The following is a 19,781-nucleotide window of genomic DNA, read 5'->3' on the forward strand; positions in this document are numbered from 1 at the left end:
TTTTCACGATCAGCCTAATGTTTCTATCTAATTCTTTCAGAAGCGCGAAGCTCGCGCGTCAGATGTGTAACACTGTGACAAGTAAATCCTCGTAAATCAATCCTCTGTTTACACCAGTTCCTCGCTGTTAATCCTCGGCTCGAAAAGCCGGAAACGAAGCCACGGTAACGTCACTATGATGAATGTTGACCAAACTTCTCCAAATCTGCACCTTTATTTGGTTCACGGATTCCATCACGAAAAGGCAATTAAATCACTAGACAGGACTCGCGGTTTGCTCGAGAGAATCCTCTCTTCTAGGGTCTTCCATTTCGAGAAAGTACCGCCATTCAAAGGAAACTTGGAGTTTGCACATTTTCAAATGTCTCAATTGCAGCTCGTCTGTAAGTTCAGTTTGTTTTAGCATCCACTTTCGTCGTTATACGAAGATCCTTTCTTTCTTTTTATTAGTTATTCGTTCATGATCTTAGAAACTTTTGTCAATGTCGGTAACAGGATTTCGTTACAGTCGACTTTTAAATGCTACACGTGGAACATCTCAATTGTAGTTCTTCCATAAGTTCAGTCTGTTTTAGAATATCATTTTTATCGTTATACGGAGGTTCTGTTCCTTCGTTTGCGTTGGCAAGCTAATCGTTCATCTCCAACTTGAGAATTAATGCCAGCTTTAATGGTAGTTTCGTTACAATTAATTTTCAAATATTAGATTCGAAACATTTGAATTACAGTTCTTCTATATCGATGTACGAGTTTTGTTCAGAATATTTTACCTCCATTTTTATTTTATACCAAAATACTTCTCTTCCTTTTTTGTATTAGTAAGTTACTCGTTTACGATCTTCTAAAATCTATGCCACTTGTATCGTAGCCAGTTTTATTGTATTCTGTTTTTAAATATTAAACTGGAAAAGTCTCTATCGCAGTTGGTACACAAAGTCGAATTATTTTAAACTTTTATCGTGACAAGTAAATTCTTGATGTTCCATGCTAGCGAATCACTCGTTTACGATGTTGAAAATTTATCACAAATAGCTTTTAAATATTCTTCGTGAATTTTCCAGAGGAATACTCGTCACTTACATAGTTTTTTCATGAAAAAAAAAAAAACGTAGCTTTGCTATATTAAAAAATCTTAATATCTGACGAATATCAGAAAACTGCAATCTCACGGTTCCCCCAGTCGCTTTCTTTAGAATCGTTATTCTTCATTAAGCGTCTTCCTCGTGTGCTTCATAGCTTCACGAGGTTCACTTCCACGAGTCGGCAGTTCGCAAATTTACATACACCATAGTTCACAAGTATCCAGCTGCTTTCTTTGATTTGCAGTCGCGACGAATAAATACTATTAAATGTGTCTCGATTAAATTGCAAATTTATTACTAAAATCGATATTTGTCAGTTACTTTCTAATCGATAAATTGAAATTGTAGAAATTAAATTATACAATATCAGTTAATAGCGTATAATAATTAATTGGACTATCAGTTTACCTGACGGGATTTAGATATCGCTGCTTGAATTAATCACGTTGCTCTTTCGATTATTTAGTCTAATTTAGAAGTTTTCTTATCTTCGCGTTAAATGTAGCTCCGATACAGAGGACTTTTCAAGCAGATAATAAAACAGCCTACGAGTGCCATTTTCGTTCTTCCATATTACCTTTATCCCATCGTCATAATTTTATCGGAGAGCAACAAAAAATAACAAAGTGCGGACGTTTATTCACAATAATGTAATAAAATAGTAAAGTCGATAATAATACGATCAAACGATAAAAAATTACGAGAAATCTGAACATGCGAAAATATTCAAAATACGAAAAATGAAATGACCGTTTTAATATTTAAACGAACGAAGCAAACTTTTATTCAGATTTTCTTTTCGCATTGTGATCTATAAATAATTCTTTTTAATTGTTTGCATAGAAATATAAATTTGCATAAAGACCCACGCGATGTACATTAATATGAAAAAATAAGAAATAAGAATTAGCTTTTCGAATATCTCCTACAATCAATGGAAAGCTCGTACCGTTTTTCCGACCAAACCGAGGGACGTGTTTTCTCCTTTGTATGCATATTGTTCCTAATTAGCGTACGCAACATTCCTTTCGATAATTTTTCCCCATCTATGTAATAACTTCGTTATTAACCATCGGCGTGGAATTGCTTAATCTTCCGAGAGAAGGGGACGTTTCAATTCGTTTCTCCAGTCTTCCAGAGAAGACAAGTTCTTATCGTTGGAGTAGTTTCGTAACGAGCGGAATAAATGGTAGTCCGAGCGTGCAATATCGGGTGAATATGGCAGATGCGGTAGAACGTCCCAACCAAGTTGCACCAATTTTTGTCGTGTAACGACTGGCACGTGTGGTCTTTCGTTGTCTTGTTGGTGAACCACGTTTGAACTCGTGCCAGGCCAACGAGGAGCAAGTACTTTCGAAAACGCTTGTTTTACGCTCTACAGTTGGTTGTTAATTAATCAACGATATCAGGTTAGAGCAATTAAATTGAGCGTAAGGAGCCATTGTTTAAACTCAGTTCCATTTGGCTGCAAAAGGACGGGACGAACTTTCTGTCCAACCAAATATAATATATCGAATCGTTGTTCTTAGATCGGATTTTTACAGCTCATTAACCTGCTACATCAAGTCCTTTATCATCCACAGCGTTGAAATATTAAAGTCATTCTCTTAAACGGGCAAATGTAACTGGAAATGTCGGTCGAGCACGCAATAAACTATTAAGTATGAAGCGGCTAGATGTATCGGACCGGATCGATAGGAAATACCTAGTCGTCGGGTGGAAAAGCGATTCAGGAAATGCTTATTATTCACCCTGCTTCGGGTCTCGTTTTTAGCTTCGTGTCAACGTCCCGACGTTTTATTTTCGCTCGACATATCGCCGGGCAAAATTGCACGCCAAAGAAAACAGTCGGCAGACTCACGTGTATTTTTAACGAGACCGAATAACGAGGGACGTAGACAGTCTGTTTGAAAAGTAACGAGATTGCCGATAATTAATTTAAACACCGATCGGTTAGACTGTGAATTTTGATGCGTTTCTGGGAAAATGGTGCAACAGAGGATACACGTAATATGCAAAAATACGGTGGCGCGATAAAAAGAAGTTCATAAAATAAGGAGTATAAAAAGACAGCGTGATTTTACAAAATGAGTTTATGTTTAATAACAACGACGAATAAATATAATATAAATATGTGTAACACGGAATAAATGACCGTTATTAGTACGGTAAAAAATCGTTGGTACAAAAGTTAGCAAAATTCACATCGTGTCAATATTTCATTTTCTCTTATCTGTATGTAAAATACTCAAAACAGTGAACTTATTAGAATATTTAGCAGATAAAAGAAATTCTTGCTCGGTTTGCATTTCTGTAGTACAGTGGTTAGGAAAATATGAATTTGCATAAAAATATCCAGGCTGTATTAATTATATTTGTAGAAACATTGTTCGTTTTATTCCTCAAATATTGATGCAATCCTAGGAACGATTAGTTAGTAAAGAAGTAGAAATTCTACAAATTTCTGTGAAAGTAGATAGGGTTGTTCGTGGTGAGGCACAGGAGCAGATGTGATTAGTTCTATTACGTTACACTGTTATTTCCTCTTAAAATAAATTAGTTACAACGTTGGCAAATGCTCAAATAAAAACCAGTAAATGAACAGAGTTGTGAAAATTTGCTTTTCGAATCGTTTCGAGTATTTTTATCATCTATATATTTATCTACATATATGCTTGCGATGTCTTTGCTACGATTTTTTTATTCGAGCGTTCGAGCCTCGAAAATGGACAATAATTACAGAAAACCGCAATCAGATAAACATGGCGAATGAGCGTGCATTTCTGTTCGCTTTTCGGCCAAATATTCACGTACACAATCGTGCCAGGATGAGCAAATGCATTACCATGCAACAGAAGCCAGCTGTACTAAGATATTATCAGCCTAATCGTTATCACTTGTATGGCATATACGTCCATGAAATATCAGCATTTGTACGTGCAAACAAATTGTACGTTCAAAAACGATAAGAAAATGTTAGTATCCGAATATGTGGAAAAATAAGTCTGAGAAGGATGATAAAAATTGCCACATACCGTTTGCATGATTTAAAAATTATGAAATAAAAAAGATATAAATAAAATTATAAAAATTAAAAAAAATATATATATATATGTGTCACTATTTTTCGGACAAGCTGTACAGTCAGATTTCAAAGATTTCAAAGCGTCGACGGAAAGTTAACTCGTAGTACGCACGAGTGCTCGATGAAGAGATACGCAAAGAGAATTCGCTGAAGAGAAATGTAAAGAGAATTCGTTTAAGAGGATTCATGCAAATTTCTTGAGCTTCTACGATGTGTAGAGACACATATAGAGAAGTATCGCGACAAGTGAAATTCGTGGAACGTTAAGCTAACTTGCCGCGTGTTGCGTGGGTGCATTGTTCTTTTCTAATTCAACGTGTTCATCGTCTCTCGGTTCCATCGAAATAATCGTTCTCCTTCGTAGACAATGACGAGCTTCAACGTCGTCATCGTTCTGCAAGTAGAAGTTATAAATTGTTTCGCTACCGACCGATCGTCGTCATTGCGGAAAATGTTTTACTGGCATTACCCGCGTCCTGACTTAGTGTCCTTTTATATCTTCATATTCTCTCATGAAGCTCGGCGAATATTTTCCTCGCCACGGTCACCGGCGAGGTTCATTTTGACACCGCACATCGCAAAATAGCGGCGATTTGGGACGAACGATTTAGTAGACTGGGAAAGTCTCGAGACTTGAGGTTGCAGCTTACAGCAGCTTACATCGCAAATCTCTGAAGCGCGTTAAAAAAAGAATCGAGAGAACAGGAGAAAAAATGGGATAGACGTAGGAAATTTTATATTATTCATATATTGGTCTACAGTTATGTTGGCATTATTAAAAGTATTAACCATATTGTTGAAATATTGATCAATATTATTCGAAAAGTATGCAGGGACAAGAGGGCAGAAATAAAGAAACGAACAGGACAAGTGTGGAAAATTAATTGTATTATTAGAATATTGATTCATATTATTCGTAAAATTTTCACAAGCTTTTAGGAAGACTTTTGAGGATAAGCGTAGAAAATTGTATATTGTCAATATGTACGTTGACATAAATCACTGGTTCCCTTTGTGATATCGAAATTGTCAATAAATTTAATTAAAATTCGTAAAGGTTTCAATATTTTCAATAGGCGAGCGGGGAAAAGGAAAAAATAAACAAAGCATCTGTAGAAATTTTTATATTATCACTATATTGACTGTTGTAGGTCGCATGCATATGCAAGTATGTTTACGTGATGCCAGAATTATTAATAATATTAATTACACTTTCTGTTATCAGTGTCACATACATACGACGCTTTATAATTAATTTACAGAGTATAGTTTGGTTTTAATCTATCATAATTTTAATGTACCTTTCAATATACATATTTAATATATTATAATGCGAGCGTTTTAATATACATGAAATTTTCAACGCCGTCAATGCTGTACATGAACAATTTTATTTTTAATGAGACGAGTATGTTGATAATACAATGCATCATGTTGGAATGAGCGATAATATTCCGATGCTGCGCCAATCAACATGTAAATTAGTAACTGATAATTACATTTCTCTACTTTTGGTGAAAAGATTAGATTATACGATGCTTTACTCATCAATAATATTGATAAATTTCTATAGAAAACAATTCAATTCCCAAAGCATAAAATTCTCTGTTTCATACAATACCCAACACACGTATCTTCTATGTAATAACATCCACACATTTTCCCTCTCTTATTTCACGTATTTTACTCGTATGGAACAAGTTATACAGACACACATCCTCTGAAAATATTTGATCATGTTGAAAATTCTAGATGATCACGCGTGACTCCGCGCATCTCTAACACTCGACACTTAGTATGTGATGTTCCAAATGTTCTCCATTCAAATATTTCAAATGTTCCAAGTGGATAATATTACAAATGGAAAATATTCCAAATGGAAAGAATTCGAAAATTCCCTCTATGAGGATTATTAACATTTTGAAACTTTCAAAAATTTCATTTTTTCATCAACTGTTGGTTCGTTAATTTCTGAATGAACTCATTACAGTTTTCTCTTTTAGTATTACAGGAGTGTTACTACTACAATAAATGTTCCTGCTAAAGATCCTAATTGCTCTTTAGTTCGCTGTAAACATATTCCAAATATCGCAAAATTTCCTGTCTCTACACGACGACCATTAACATTTCTAAAACTTATGCTTTCACCAATTGTTCGATGAATAATTCTACACGAACTCGCTTCTTCTAGCCTGCTGTTATTATAATTGATCTTCCTGTTGTTTGTGACAACAAATCGCAATTGCTTTTTATTTCGTCGTAAGCGCCGAAACACGCGTTATTACGTTCCCGCGGCCCAAGTAGAAATTGTCCGGGTCGTGTTTTCCCCGAAACGCTAAGCACCGAGAAGCTAATACCTTTTTCCTTTGACTTCTTGACACAATGACAGAGAAACTGTTTCCGCAGGGAAGTCGCACGAGGTCGATACGTTTCCACGACTCCGTAACGAATGTGTTGTATCTGAAAGCACTCTGCACTTCAAAGTGGCTACGAAAATGCCGGAGTCAACAGATCTTCCTGTTCTCGTATTGAAACAGCAACGTTGAACGTCAGCTGGTTCCCCGCGACGAAAGTAAACTCCTTCTTTTCTCTGCCAGCGATTTTACCTGTGAGATTGACTTTTTAACGATCTGTTTGTTCGGGTTTTCTGAGATGAGAAATAATGAGATTCTGTGATGGTAAGTTTCTTTTGAATTCAAGTCCCTTTTTTTATTTTTATTGCCATTCAATATCCACGATCTTTGATTACTTTTTTCAGCTCTCACGTTTCGTAAAAGGGTTCAAATTTAATACAGCGATAATCAATCAAATTTATTCCTGCGCAATAATCCACAAACTAATAATGTCTGTGAACTGGCAAGTTACAAATTACAGATTATGGACATCCACTGTACACGTTCTTCATTTAGGCCGAACAGGATAATCAGTGAACTTGCAATTTGTACAATCTATTTGTGGAACTTCCTTTATTCTATTATTACCAATGTGTCGGTGTTGTACAAAAGAATTTCTAGTAGACTTGTAAAATTCCGCTAATTATATTAACTGAATTATAGAAAATATCCAGGTATGTACTTTCCTTTTGTTGAATCTTGCAATTAGGTACACGTTCTCTTGGAGATTTCCAACATTCTGATGGTCACGAATACGAGTACGCGATACGCGAAACTATTCATCGCAATATTTAGAAGATGAAACAATCCATTTTTCTTTGCTTACGTTAACGAAAGTACGAGTTTGCATAAACGTTGGCGATCTAGTCATAAAATTTCTTACGGCCTCTGTATCTTACGGAACTTTGTTGCATTTATCGTCTATACATCTTTCAACAGTGTCGCATAAATTCGTTTTAATCGTCACGTAGCATCAAAACTATAAAACCAGCAAAGATAAATTTATTGTATTTCATCGGAAATTTCATCGTTTATAAAAATAAGAACGAAGAAACATTGGTAACAAGAAAAGTTCGAAACTTTTCATCCAGTTGTAAGGGGAGGCTTCGCGGAGAAAAATCGAAAAGATAAGATTGCTCTTTCGAGAACGGTGGGAAATAATTTTTGTCGTGCTCGCCTCCCTCGACAAGCGACAATTAAATTGCACCCAGTTGATATAAACGTTTTTCGACCGAGAACTGGTGCAGCAAAGTGCATCCATTATTGAAAAGTGATGCCAACTGAATGCAATGGTTGCATGAACATCGTAAAGTTTGCCGCGATCAAAGGATCGATAGACACCACGCCTATTCTCTCGGTACACAATAGGAAAGGTCATGGTTTATCTCGGCCACGCTAATTAGCGAACCGAACATTTGCTTATGTTACAGCCGATCGTTTCGAACGATAATTCACCAACTTTACGGCTAAGCCTAAAACTTTGCCAGAATTTCGTTCGGCACGAGATCTTTCCACGAAACAGTTTGCTACAGAAACTTTGCCCATTGGTTCAGCTCTTTTTCTAGGAAATTACCGCGATAGCTAAATTAGGTATTTCGTTGGTTCCGAGAACTGGGCCTCGGAATTGGCCATATATCGAGATACATATTCTATATTCTCCAGTTTAATCCATTTTAATTCCTCGAAATGTTACATCGGCTAGAAAGTGTATTTTCACACGCTCTTAGGTTCGTTAATTTTCGTCTGTACCTTTCATTTTCGTAGCGTGAAATTTTCGTAATCGCATTTTTCGACTGCAGATTATTCGTGCGTATTCATATCTTTGAAAAAGTAGGAAATTTCTGTAGAATATTCTGTTCTACCTGCCAGATATTAGAGAAAAAAAGCATTGTACGCCGGACATTTCGTATATTTTTTCTCATATCACGAGCAGTCTGTGCGATCTTGTACTTTCGAACTTCCTACAAATACGTAAAAATCAGCACTCTAGTCGTGCCATTAAATGATACGAAGTTTGTTATAGTCGAGTCTAATTAATCAGTAGGTAAATGCAATAATAAATGCAAATGGTGTGCAAATACTTTCCCCAGCCTTTCTATATGTCAAGCACGAGGATCCACGCTTTTCAGGATCGTGATCTTTTATAATTTATTATTATCCTTTTTCCTTGCCATCTTCAAACATCTACGTTTACTCAACTTTTGCAAACATACTTGGAATATCTTGCCCTTGATTTTCGTATTTACTCTCGTTGATCGTTATTGAGGAGAATCCTCTCCCACGCGAGACACACCGTGAAAAATTGCGCTTGTTAATACGCTTTCGAGCGAGGAGGAAAGTGCGAGCGTAAAACTTTAACGCGAGAAGCGGAACTGCGTTGGAAACCTTTCACGGTGGTATTACTTCGAAAACGGTGGATTAATAAGAGCTTAAAAAGAAGTTCTCCTTGAGGGCTTGTGGTGAAACGACCAGCTCTCCCTCTCCCCCCCCCCTCTCTCTCTTTCTCACGCTCTCTGCTCGCAAAGTGAAAGAGGGAATTTCAAAGGCTTTAGCAGTCAGAAATTAAGTAAGAAACGCGGTGTTATTTGTACACTGCGATGAAATATTAGTTCTCCGAATATTTCCACCTCTGTACACTCTATATTTAACAGGACGCTCATTCTGTCAACTCGATTTCAATTAATTTCTTGCCCTTCTTTGGCAATCCAGCGGCTTGTTTTCCTCGATGAATCAATCAATTTATCGTATCGAGGCTGGTGCACAAGCAAAATCCTGATGTATATAAATTCCCTAGGGGAGTTTGGGCTCATCGAGATGCAAAATTGGACCACGCACGCGAGTTAATTACAGTAACTCGACACAAGGCGTCGTTATCGTTTGGTATTTTACAGGGAAATGGATCTAATAGCGTATCCTCTCGCCGTTCGAAACTGATAATTTCCTTGGAAATTCACCGCGACTGTTTCAAAAGAGGGTACGTATTATCCAGCAGATGATCGTGCCTCGTAAACTAATTTTCAGGCGCGACTTAACTCGATTAATCCCACGGAGAAAAAATATTGTAGACAGACATGGCAAAAATACAGAGGAAATTTAATCATCCTCGGGCAAATTAAAGATAACGAGCTGATAAAGTTGTTGAGCAAGATATACGAAACATACCATTTGCTTGCGTTTAATTCATTAAATATTGGACGCCTTTATCGTAGAATTCTTGCTCGTTATTAATTCATTGCTCATTGCAGCGGTTTCTGAATTAAAGAACATATATTTCAAAATATTTCCCCCCCCTCTCTCTCTCTCTGTATAAATTTGTAATTATTAATATTTTAAAGCAGCGGAGCGTAATTGGAGCAAAAAAGTAGAAGCAAGTCGTTTAGCGGATAAAGAGAAGATGGTTGTTAGGTGCTCAAGTTGCGATAAAACGAGACACGAAGCTGCATGAATAAAGATGTAAGGGATTAAAGTTGGAATGTTAGTTTAGGACGGATATTCGATGAAGTTGGAGAGTTATAGGTTGGTATATGTAGATGTTCATATAACCAGCGAGAATCAAAGTATATTGCGCGAGGTAAATGAACGAGGCTCGCGATTCCACAAATTCGTATGCAGTGGCCGATCTGTTTCCAGCGTCGAGAGACTTTTTCGCGTTTTAAAGAGCAAACAACGGATTGCAAATACTTCGAATCTACTGCCGGAAGCGTTTTTCCATTTTAATCTCGCGCGGCTATGTCGTGTTGTCTCGAGCTTTATTTTCGTCGGTATTTATCATTGCCATGGATTTTGCGAGAGAAAATAATTTCTGCCCCGAAAAAAGGAGGATCGTTCGATCCAATAAAATTAACGAAGGACAAAGACGGTTCATCGCTAATTTTAGAATTCTTGCGCACCAGTCGAGTTATGTGGACGCGATGCACGGTATTGGGTCACATTAATCACTGTTCTTCTATCGATCGGCAGCTCGATAAAATTCATCTTCGATGCTTCGATCGACTTTCCTCCCGACTGAACTGCAAAGAATTCCAGGACGAGGCTCGAAGCAAGAATTAACGGAGTATTAAAGCGACGTAAGCGAAAAGTCGAGAAGTTTGAGTTAATCCTGTTCATCAACCGTGGAAAGCGTTATCCGTTTAATCTCTTAAAGTTGTAATTTCACTTTCTGTCGGTATGTCGCCACAGCTTTGAAAAATATGTTAAATTTTTTTACGACACTTGCAGGAAATTTGTTAAACGTCATATCTAGTCATATTAAAATACGATAATACGATAGAAAAATAGAAAAGATAACAAAAATTAATAACAGAAAGCAACTTAATAAACAGGAGTGATTCACAGTTTCATACGACGTTCAGTTTTACCCGTTTTGCATAAATCGAGTAGATATTTCTGGGACATGTTTGATCAGGTCTTTGCCAAAATCTTGTGTGCTTCTTTCATATTCTATAGTTTTAAGTATCCTGCTGTTTTCACACATTTCTAATACACGATACTCGATCACGAGTTATAAATATTGTAGATTTCTGTTTGAGTAAAAGAAAAATCCAACTGAAAATGTTACAACAACTGTGTTAACGTCAGAATTACTCGAGTGGATAAAACGATCGGTTTATAAGTTTTCATAGAAATTTGACAAATTTGCTATACCACGTTTCTGTATATTTGAGTGATTTTTGTTCACACGTACAGATAAAATTTTGTTTCTTCCTTTGTATTGTATATATTTGTTTTCCTTCGCATTTCTTCTTCTGATTTCTTTCGATAGAAATGTCATACTTCACTCGTCAATGGCTTCAACGTTAGCGTTCCCAAGAATTTCACTTCCAGAAACTGTTCGATGATCTACTTGCACAGTAATTAATGTCATATAAATTACTATCATGATTCAGCTCGCTGCCATAAATCTCAATTGCGCCTTATTCCATCGCCACATAAGCTATAACATACACGTTATTACGTTCATCTGCAGCCGAAGTGCGGATTATCCGGGTCATGTTTCCTCGAAAGCTAAGCAATTTCGAGATGCGATAGCTTTTTACTTCGCCTTCTTGATGCAACCGATAGAAATAACGTTTCCTAAAACCAAAAAGAGACTGCACGATCTAGCGCACGTAACACGTGAAAAATGTAATTTCATTGCATTACGATACATTGCACATAACACGTCCAATATGTAATTTCATTGTATTGCGATACGTTGCACAACAACACATCCAAAATATAGTTTCACCGCATTACGATACATCGCACGTAACACACAATAAAATATAGTTTCGTAAATAGAGTGCAGACATCTATGAAAATTTATATCGTTATGAATACAATGATAATAATAATTAAAAAAAATGGAATCTAAAGAGAAATTGATTTTACGTACTAAATATAACAAGCAAACCTAATAAGATTTTTACTTCTATAGGAAGTTTAGAGTCGCGAGGACGCATAGGATGCACGCGATTTGCGAAACTATGTAACATATGCAGAGTAGAGTGCTTGTTATGATATCTAATAAACAAAACAAATCGCTATTTGATTACGCATATCGATAAAAATCCGCAGCCCTAATCATAACAAATATTACATTTTCTGTGTTCCATATATACTTTCACGCGTTATGTGCATTCTGCGCATATTCGAACTTCCAAGTTTTGATGAAAAATTCATAAAAATCATATCCGTAAAAGAAAAAGAAGAAAAAGGGAAAACGCCAATTATCAATTTCATTCGCACATGGAACTCAATTTCGAGTAATTTAACGCACACTAAAGGCGAACGCGCGTTTCGGTAAAGCCGCGTTTCCTTTGATTTCGTATTCGAAACTTCGCAGTAATTTGTAGCAGTTTGATCGAAGCTCGATAATAACTGGAACGAGCTCGTCTGATCGAGGTCAATCACTCCTCCTACCTTTTACGTTTCTTTTCACATGGATGGGAAGTTTCGTCTCTAGGAATAGTTGGAATTAGTTACAATTTACACGAAGGCTATCTGCTGGGACAGCTTGCACAAAGCGAGAGCTTCGTTACGCTGCAACTTGTACTATTCGTCGGATACTAATTAATAAAGGAGACAAGTCCAAGCTGTTCCGTTGTTACGGACATCCGTGACTCTTCGTTTCCAACGTCATCGGCTTCCACTCTAACTAATATTTGATACTGTACATCTCTCTCATAATGTCGACGATTCCGTAAAATATTGCTCATTCCGTGCTTTATACTCGTCGTTGCACGATATTTCTTTCATCGTACACTGTAATATTTGCATATCCTTTGAACATTCTTCGTAATCTGTAATATTCGTAATTCGTCAAGGCTGTCGTTCGACCTAGAAGAATAAAAGAATATTGCGAAACTTCTCCAAGATCGATCTCCGTTTCTTTGAACTATGTAAATACCAATTACTCGAGTGTTCGGGCTTAAAGCGGTTCAGAGATACCCACGGTTCTACGGGCCTTCGAGTTTCTTTCAAGGATTCGCCTTATGAAGGGTAATCTCACCTTTCGTCGAACAGATCAGGGTTACGGGACTTTTTCAACAAAGAACACTAGTAAAAACTTGAATTCTATAACCGAGCTCTCGAACGACATTCGTCGTAATCGAAACTTTCTACCGCGATACGTGCAGCTGCGAACAAATTTCTCTCAACTTCTTTAATATGCCAGCGTTTCGAACAACGTTCCAGATTTTTCGTATAAACGTTGCACGCACGGGACGAAAACTTTCAGTGTGGGCGTCGTCTAATTTGATTAAGCTATTTAGATTTTCGCTAGCATTTTGGCTGATGTTTGGTCAAGTTTGACAGTTTCGATTACGGTTCTTTCAACAATGCGCGGATTTTTTTCACCCGTTTCTGTTCCAGCGCAGCGCACAGCGTAAATAAAATCGCCAGTTCTCCTGAAGGCAAACGAAACGATAATTAAATATACCGGACGAATCCGTGGCGATCTAAAGATCGATGATTCGAACGAGCGCTGATTTTACCAAGCGAAAGAAAGTTTTTTTTTTTCCATTGAGAATTAGTTTTTGGAAAAAAGATTCGTTCGTTTACTCTGCTTGAATAAACCAGTTATATTTGTCGATGGAAAATATCCCGGACGTTGAGGGCAATACGCGCGTGTGTGTGTGTGTTTCGATACAGAAATTACTCCGCTTCCTTTCTCTTCCGGTTATTAATTTTCATCTTCCTGGAAATTTGACGTTTTGGGTTAGATCTTTTTGTAATTTTCCAATATTTGCGAGCGATATGTATTGTCAAATGGAAGAAAAAAGAAAAAGGAAGTTTGGATCAGAACGATAGCGATTAAAATTCCTTACGAATAACAGAAATATGAACTGTAAAAGGAATATTGCGTGTTCCGATGCAAATATTATTTTACATCGTTTCGATATTCACGTTCGTGGAAATTCATCAGCAACGAATAAAGTTTCCTCTCGAAATGTTCGCGGAGGAGAATGGATAATGTTAAATAGAACAACGATGGTACAGAACGATGTTAATTAGCATTTCTTTCTTTTTTGCCGATCTTATTGATCTCTGAAGCGTACCTTCTTCGTCTTCGTAATGTAGTACACGTTTAACCGTACGTGTTAGTTACGCCACGCTAACTTACTTCTCTCGGCTGTGTCGTTCAATTTACTGTTGCATCCCATACGATACTGTTGAACTAACACAGAACTTTGCTACACATTGTGCATCCTTTGTGAGTAGAAACTAATGGAAATCAAGTGGAGGAGAAGTCTCTCAAACGTTGCAATCAGGTACCTAAAATTTCACCAGGGATTTTTAACTGTTTAGCATTCTACGTCGTTTTTGGAAGCTTCTGTGTGCGGAATGTGAGAGTTGCGTGACTCAACACATCCGCAACCTGAGTCGTTTACGCGGCGAGTGATGAAATTTCACTCGTGAAATCTACCAAGCGAATTCCCATTTGTCCTGAAAAATCTGTAAAAAAAAAATGTTGCTTTTACAACGTGTAATAGAGGCTTGAGAAAGTATCGGAGAGACTTTGCAGATTTTTTGAAAGCGAAAGAATTGTGAAAATGACATGGAAAATAAAGAAAGAATTAATCAACGACGACTTTGCCATTGCCGATTAATCCGTGAAAGTCAATTTTATCGTAATTATCTCTCAAATCGTAAAATTATTCTGTAACTTCGTCAGTGTGTATTAATCTTATTTTAGTCAGAAAGTCAATATTATCGTAATTCTGTGATTAAGTTGTTTCACGAATTTTCTAAAGTCTTGGGATAAAACAATTGTTATATTCGACGTGGCGTTTTCTGCCCATACCACTGGAAAATAACGAAGCATGTTGTCCCTTTAAGAAAACCAGGCACGTCAGCCTCGTCGTGTTTGCAAATAGGATTTTTCAGGAATAAAACAAACTGCCTGGCCGGCTGGTCAGTTGCGTGTCGTATAGTCGGATGCATAATGCACTGGATGGCGGGCAGAAGTAACGCGACTGCTAATTCCACTCTAAGAAAATGAATTTTTCATTGCTCTATCAGCCTTCGGACGATCAATGGTCATCGTTGTTTACAATCGGCTTTTTCTTTCTCGTTTATTAATTAATTAGAAAATGGGGCCGATTATAGAACATGAGAAATCGAAGGTTGACGTTCCAGCCAAAAATAAATGGGGGAGATAAGAGGCAGAGAAGGAGGAAAGAAATGCATTCGAGAAACGATTCGTGGAAATTACATGTTGCGGAACATGCAAAATTGAAATGACCGACGATCGAATTAATTACAAACGAGAGATTGGAAGACGAAATGAGGGAAGTTTGGGAGTCAGGAAGCGAGTCCTTAGAGTTGCGTGTAGATAATAAACAGGGAGAAATTGAAGATCGACGTTAAAGAATAAATGGGCAGAACGATGGAAAGGAAGAAAATATGAACGTACGAAATTGAGGGACGATTCGTGGAAATGTTGTGTTGTGCAACGTGCAAGATTGAAGATCGACGATCGAATCAAAGATAAATGAAAGAAAGAGAAAGAAAAGGAGGAAAGTTATGGAATCAGGAAGTAATTTCTTAGAGTTGCATGTGATAAAGTATGAAAAGTTGGAGATCGTCGCCAGAGAATAAGTGGACAGAACGATAGAAGGAAAGAAGATATGGGGGAGGATTTCGGATTTCAGGGGCGAACCATGGAAAATACGTGTCGTGGAACATGCAAAGTCGAAGATTGACGATCGAATCAAGGATAAACGAAAGAAAGGGGAGAAGAAAGGGAGAAAGTTGTGGAATCAGGAAGTTGTTATTTAGAGTTGCATGTAGATAATAAGGTATGAGAAATTGGAGACTGGTACTAAAGAGTAAATAGGCGGAACGATAGAAGGGAAGAAGATGATAGAGGATGCTTATGGAATTGGCGGATGATTCATGGAAAGTACGTGTCGTAGAACATGCAAATTTCAGGATTGACGATCGAAGCATAGGTAAACGAAAGGAACGAAGAAAGCTGGAAGTAAACTCGGGGAGTAAATTCTCAGATTTGCATGTGATAAACCATGAAGAATTAAAGGTTGACGCGCGCGTTATGGATGAATGAAAGAAAGAAAAAGACACAAACAGGGAGAACTTTTGCAATCGAAGGATAACTTTGGAGAATTTGATATTATAAAATATTGAAGACTAAAACTTGCATTTATTTTTATTGATATTTATTTATTTACTAGTATGAAAATTAAGAATAAATAGAAGACGTCAGAAGCAAGAGAAGGGAAAGTCAGTTGGAATGAAGGGATGATTAAGTAGAAATTAAATATCTGAAATGAAGAATAAGTGGCAAAAATGGTGGAAAGAAAAGAAAGTGAGAAAAGTTTGTAGAATCGTGGGATGATTCTGGGGAATTTTCAGCCGTCCTAGTTTGACCCATGAACCAGGCTTTTGGTGGTAAAAGATTTTACACGAGATCTGGATGGAAGCTTCCATACACACACACACACACACATAGAAACAGTGGATTGACACAAGACGAAAATGTACAGGGGAACGGTGAACGCATAGCTCGAATGAGATCTCGATAGGAAAGGCGAATGGCATCGTTGGGAAGAATATCCGGGTTCAAATCCCGAAGTAGATCTCCAAATGCCTCTATCTCTATCTTGCAGCCTCCAAACGAGAATAGTTCCATTAGCGTGAGAACCTAACACTTCGCCTTTACGCCGCTTTATTTTTATCGAAGATAAGAATGTAAGGAACGTTGAACCTCGCAACTAGTTTCTCAACCGAATCTTGAATTCAACGTAAGGACGAATTAAGAGGATTATAATCCGGTCTATATTTTAATCAAATTTAATCCAATTCTCAAAGTGATACGTAACAGTATCATTGAACGTTAACGTAGAAGATCGTTGAAAAACAAGTATCAAGCGATTTACATATCGTTTAATTGAAGTATAAAAAACATGTATAAGAACAAGCATGAAAAGAGGTTGAAAATATCGAAGCTAGATTATGGCAAACTATGAGCACGATAGAAGATCTTATCACGCGATAAGGAGAAACATTTCGATTTACTTAGTCCTTTATTAAACCGTTGGCTGCTGCGACTTCTTTGTAAAGTGTGTACTTAAAACGTATCGCAGAAGGTAAACGATGACGAGTATACTCGTTAAACACAGAATATGTATGGCTGTTATAATATAGAATCAAGTTGTAACGAAACGACTGTTCTTTAATTTTATTACTGCAATTACTAACTTGTGACTTAAACAGCAAATTGTAACTACTTTTTACGCACGTCAAGTATATTGGTTAAAAAACAAAATATTGTCATCTCTTCGTGACGAGTATACTCGTCAGAAACAGCTAAGCTGGTTAAAATCAGCGAAGAAAAAAGAACTAGAAAAGAAAACGGAGGATAGAATATTAGCCAATAATAGGTAATCATTTCTCCTGGCATTTCACATAACAACGTTCGGGAATCAAGCAAGCAAACTCGATTAACGAAGGATTTCGCAACGTAAGAGAACGTCAATAGTTGGAATATTTCGCAGTGTATACAGGTGATAACAGCTCTTGTCGCGGTATTTCGGTTTCCCATCGTGGAGATCGTTTGGAATCGGCCACGCGATCTAAACGACCCTCGTCGATCGATAATCCGATCGATCCACTAACAAGCCTGCCGCGAACAAATCCTCGTGGCATATTGCTTTGGTGATCCATCTATTTCCTGGAATTAACGCAGTCGACCGTGCCCCTTTAATTCCATTACCATAGAAGCTGCAGATTCTTCGCTAGTTACATCGCCAGATTGTCACACCCACGTTAATACGTTCAACGAAATAACCTCCGATCTTGACTAGTGTACGTCGAATGGCCGTTACTTGCGAAAAAAATCTACCAATCTCTTGTAGATTGATCCGACCGGTTTATTTCTCTTTTTCGAATCTGTTCCGAAGAAGCGTCTTCTTCCTTTTTGCTATAACTAGGACCAAAGACGGTGAAATCCAAATTCTAGAATTTATAGTTAAAAGAATAATTGTATAACGAAGGATAATTATTGTTCTAAGATTGAATTTAAGTGTTCATTATTCGCTACTTATCGCCTAATTATCTAGTCAGTAGTTTGTGATATTAGTTAAAAGAATGTTAGTAAAAGTATTTGTAAAAGGACGTTAAAGACGTACAAAGGAGATATGTTAGTCAAACGATATTTAAAGATTACGCTGGAACGTTTTTGTTTAAAATTTACATCCACGAACGGAATTATACTTAATTAGCTGAGAAAGAAGTTGTAAAAACAATTTTTTACATACTAATGCTTTTAATTGCACCGACTAAAATAAAAGCCTTGGTAAACAACATGCCCGCGAAATATCATACACATGACAGTTTTATTTATTTCTTTATGCGAGTAAGAATATTTACACTGTTAATATTTAACGTTAGAAGCGAGAACTAGCTTTGCTCGGCACTGGATGACTTTCTCCTCTAGCTGTAAGAGGCCGGAAGTGATTTCAGCCTGAATGGGGAAAGAGGAGGAAACGGTCAAGGGTGGAGGATATGCTAAAAGCGTCTCGGCGTTCATTTCGCGCGTCTCGTTTATATTCGAGCGGAATGGACGAAAATTGATCGGCGGCCGTGCAGCGTAAATCACACGTGCCACGGTTTTAATAATAAATCAGCATCATTTTTGCCAACGGTGCCGCGTCTCATCGACATTGTTTTACGCGTCGAATGTTTTATATTCGGTTCGTATTGTATAAAATGACAAGCGTTTCTCGCGAGGGGCCATTTGCACAGACCCGTCAGCGAAAATATATCGTGGTCGGTAAAGCCATAAATAACATTTCGGCAGTAAAAAGCCTCTTGGTAAACGTTGATGACCTAAAACCCTGATACCAAGCTGAGAATCCAACTTCCGTTATTTACGATTTCACAGGATAATGGCCGCTAGACTTTGCACTTTTATGTGTTTTATGGATGAATTTTAAAAACGTTTAAGTACATAGGACGCGTATATTATGCAAATGAAACGGGGATCTCTGCGCGGACCCGGCTGTTTTACTCGTGTTCGTAAAAATGTGAATTTACGTAAATCCCCTTTCGATCCTAAAGTCCAGCGATCGTAATCTAAAATAACGTTTCACATCGGATAAAGTTGCGCTCGTAACGAATGCAAGTTTTTTGATTATTTTCTTCCAAATACTGTTGCGTCCATCGCCGTTCAATCTGACGAACAGTGGATTTTTTCAGGCGAGAAATCTATTCTTCTTATGGCAGACAAGCTGAACAGAGAGTATTGTCTTCGAGCCAAGGTTTACGCTAGGTTTACGAACCGTTATCGGTGTTCACGGTTGATAGAGGGATTAATCGACGTCTGCAAGGGGAGGATTTAAAGACCTGATCGAACTAGGATGCGGAGAAACCGGATCACTTTGCTGATCCGTCACGACAATTGTTCTGCTGGTAATGCGTTAAACTGGTGCATATAAAATGCCGTATATTTCGGTAAAACGCTTTAAACACGCGTATGGATCCTTTGGAATATCGTGTATGCGTGTATAATTAACTCTCAATGATCATACCTAATATATTTACGTAGAATATTCAATTGAATTTTGTATTCCGTATATCACGCGACAGAGATTATTAGTGGTCGTCACCGCTAAATACAGAGTACAAATTTAATTAAACATCCTGACCTAAAGCGTTACGGTCATCTATGATATAACGATATCAGTGGAGGGTTAAAATAATTCTCGTATAATTCCGTGT

General features: G+C 37.3%; 1 protein-coding gene across 4 annotated transcripts in view; it reads left to right on the plus strand.

Moving 5' to 3' along the window:
- Positions 1-19,781, plus strand: part of LOC117243233 — a 185,605-nt gene that overhangs the window by 21,027 nt on the left and 144,797 nt on the right. The gene's annotated exons all lie outside the window — the stretch shown is intronic.

This window comes from Bombus vosnesenskii, unplaced genomic scaffold, assembly GCF_011952255.1.
Source record: "Bombus vosnesenskii isolate JDL3184/JDL3185 unplaced genomic scaffold, Bvos_JDL3184-5_v1.1 scf7180000013265, whole genome shotgun sequence".
NCBI lineage: Eukaryota > Metazoa > Arthropoda > Insecta > Hymenoptera > Apidae > Bombus > Bombus vosnesenskii.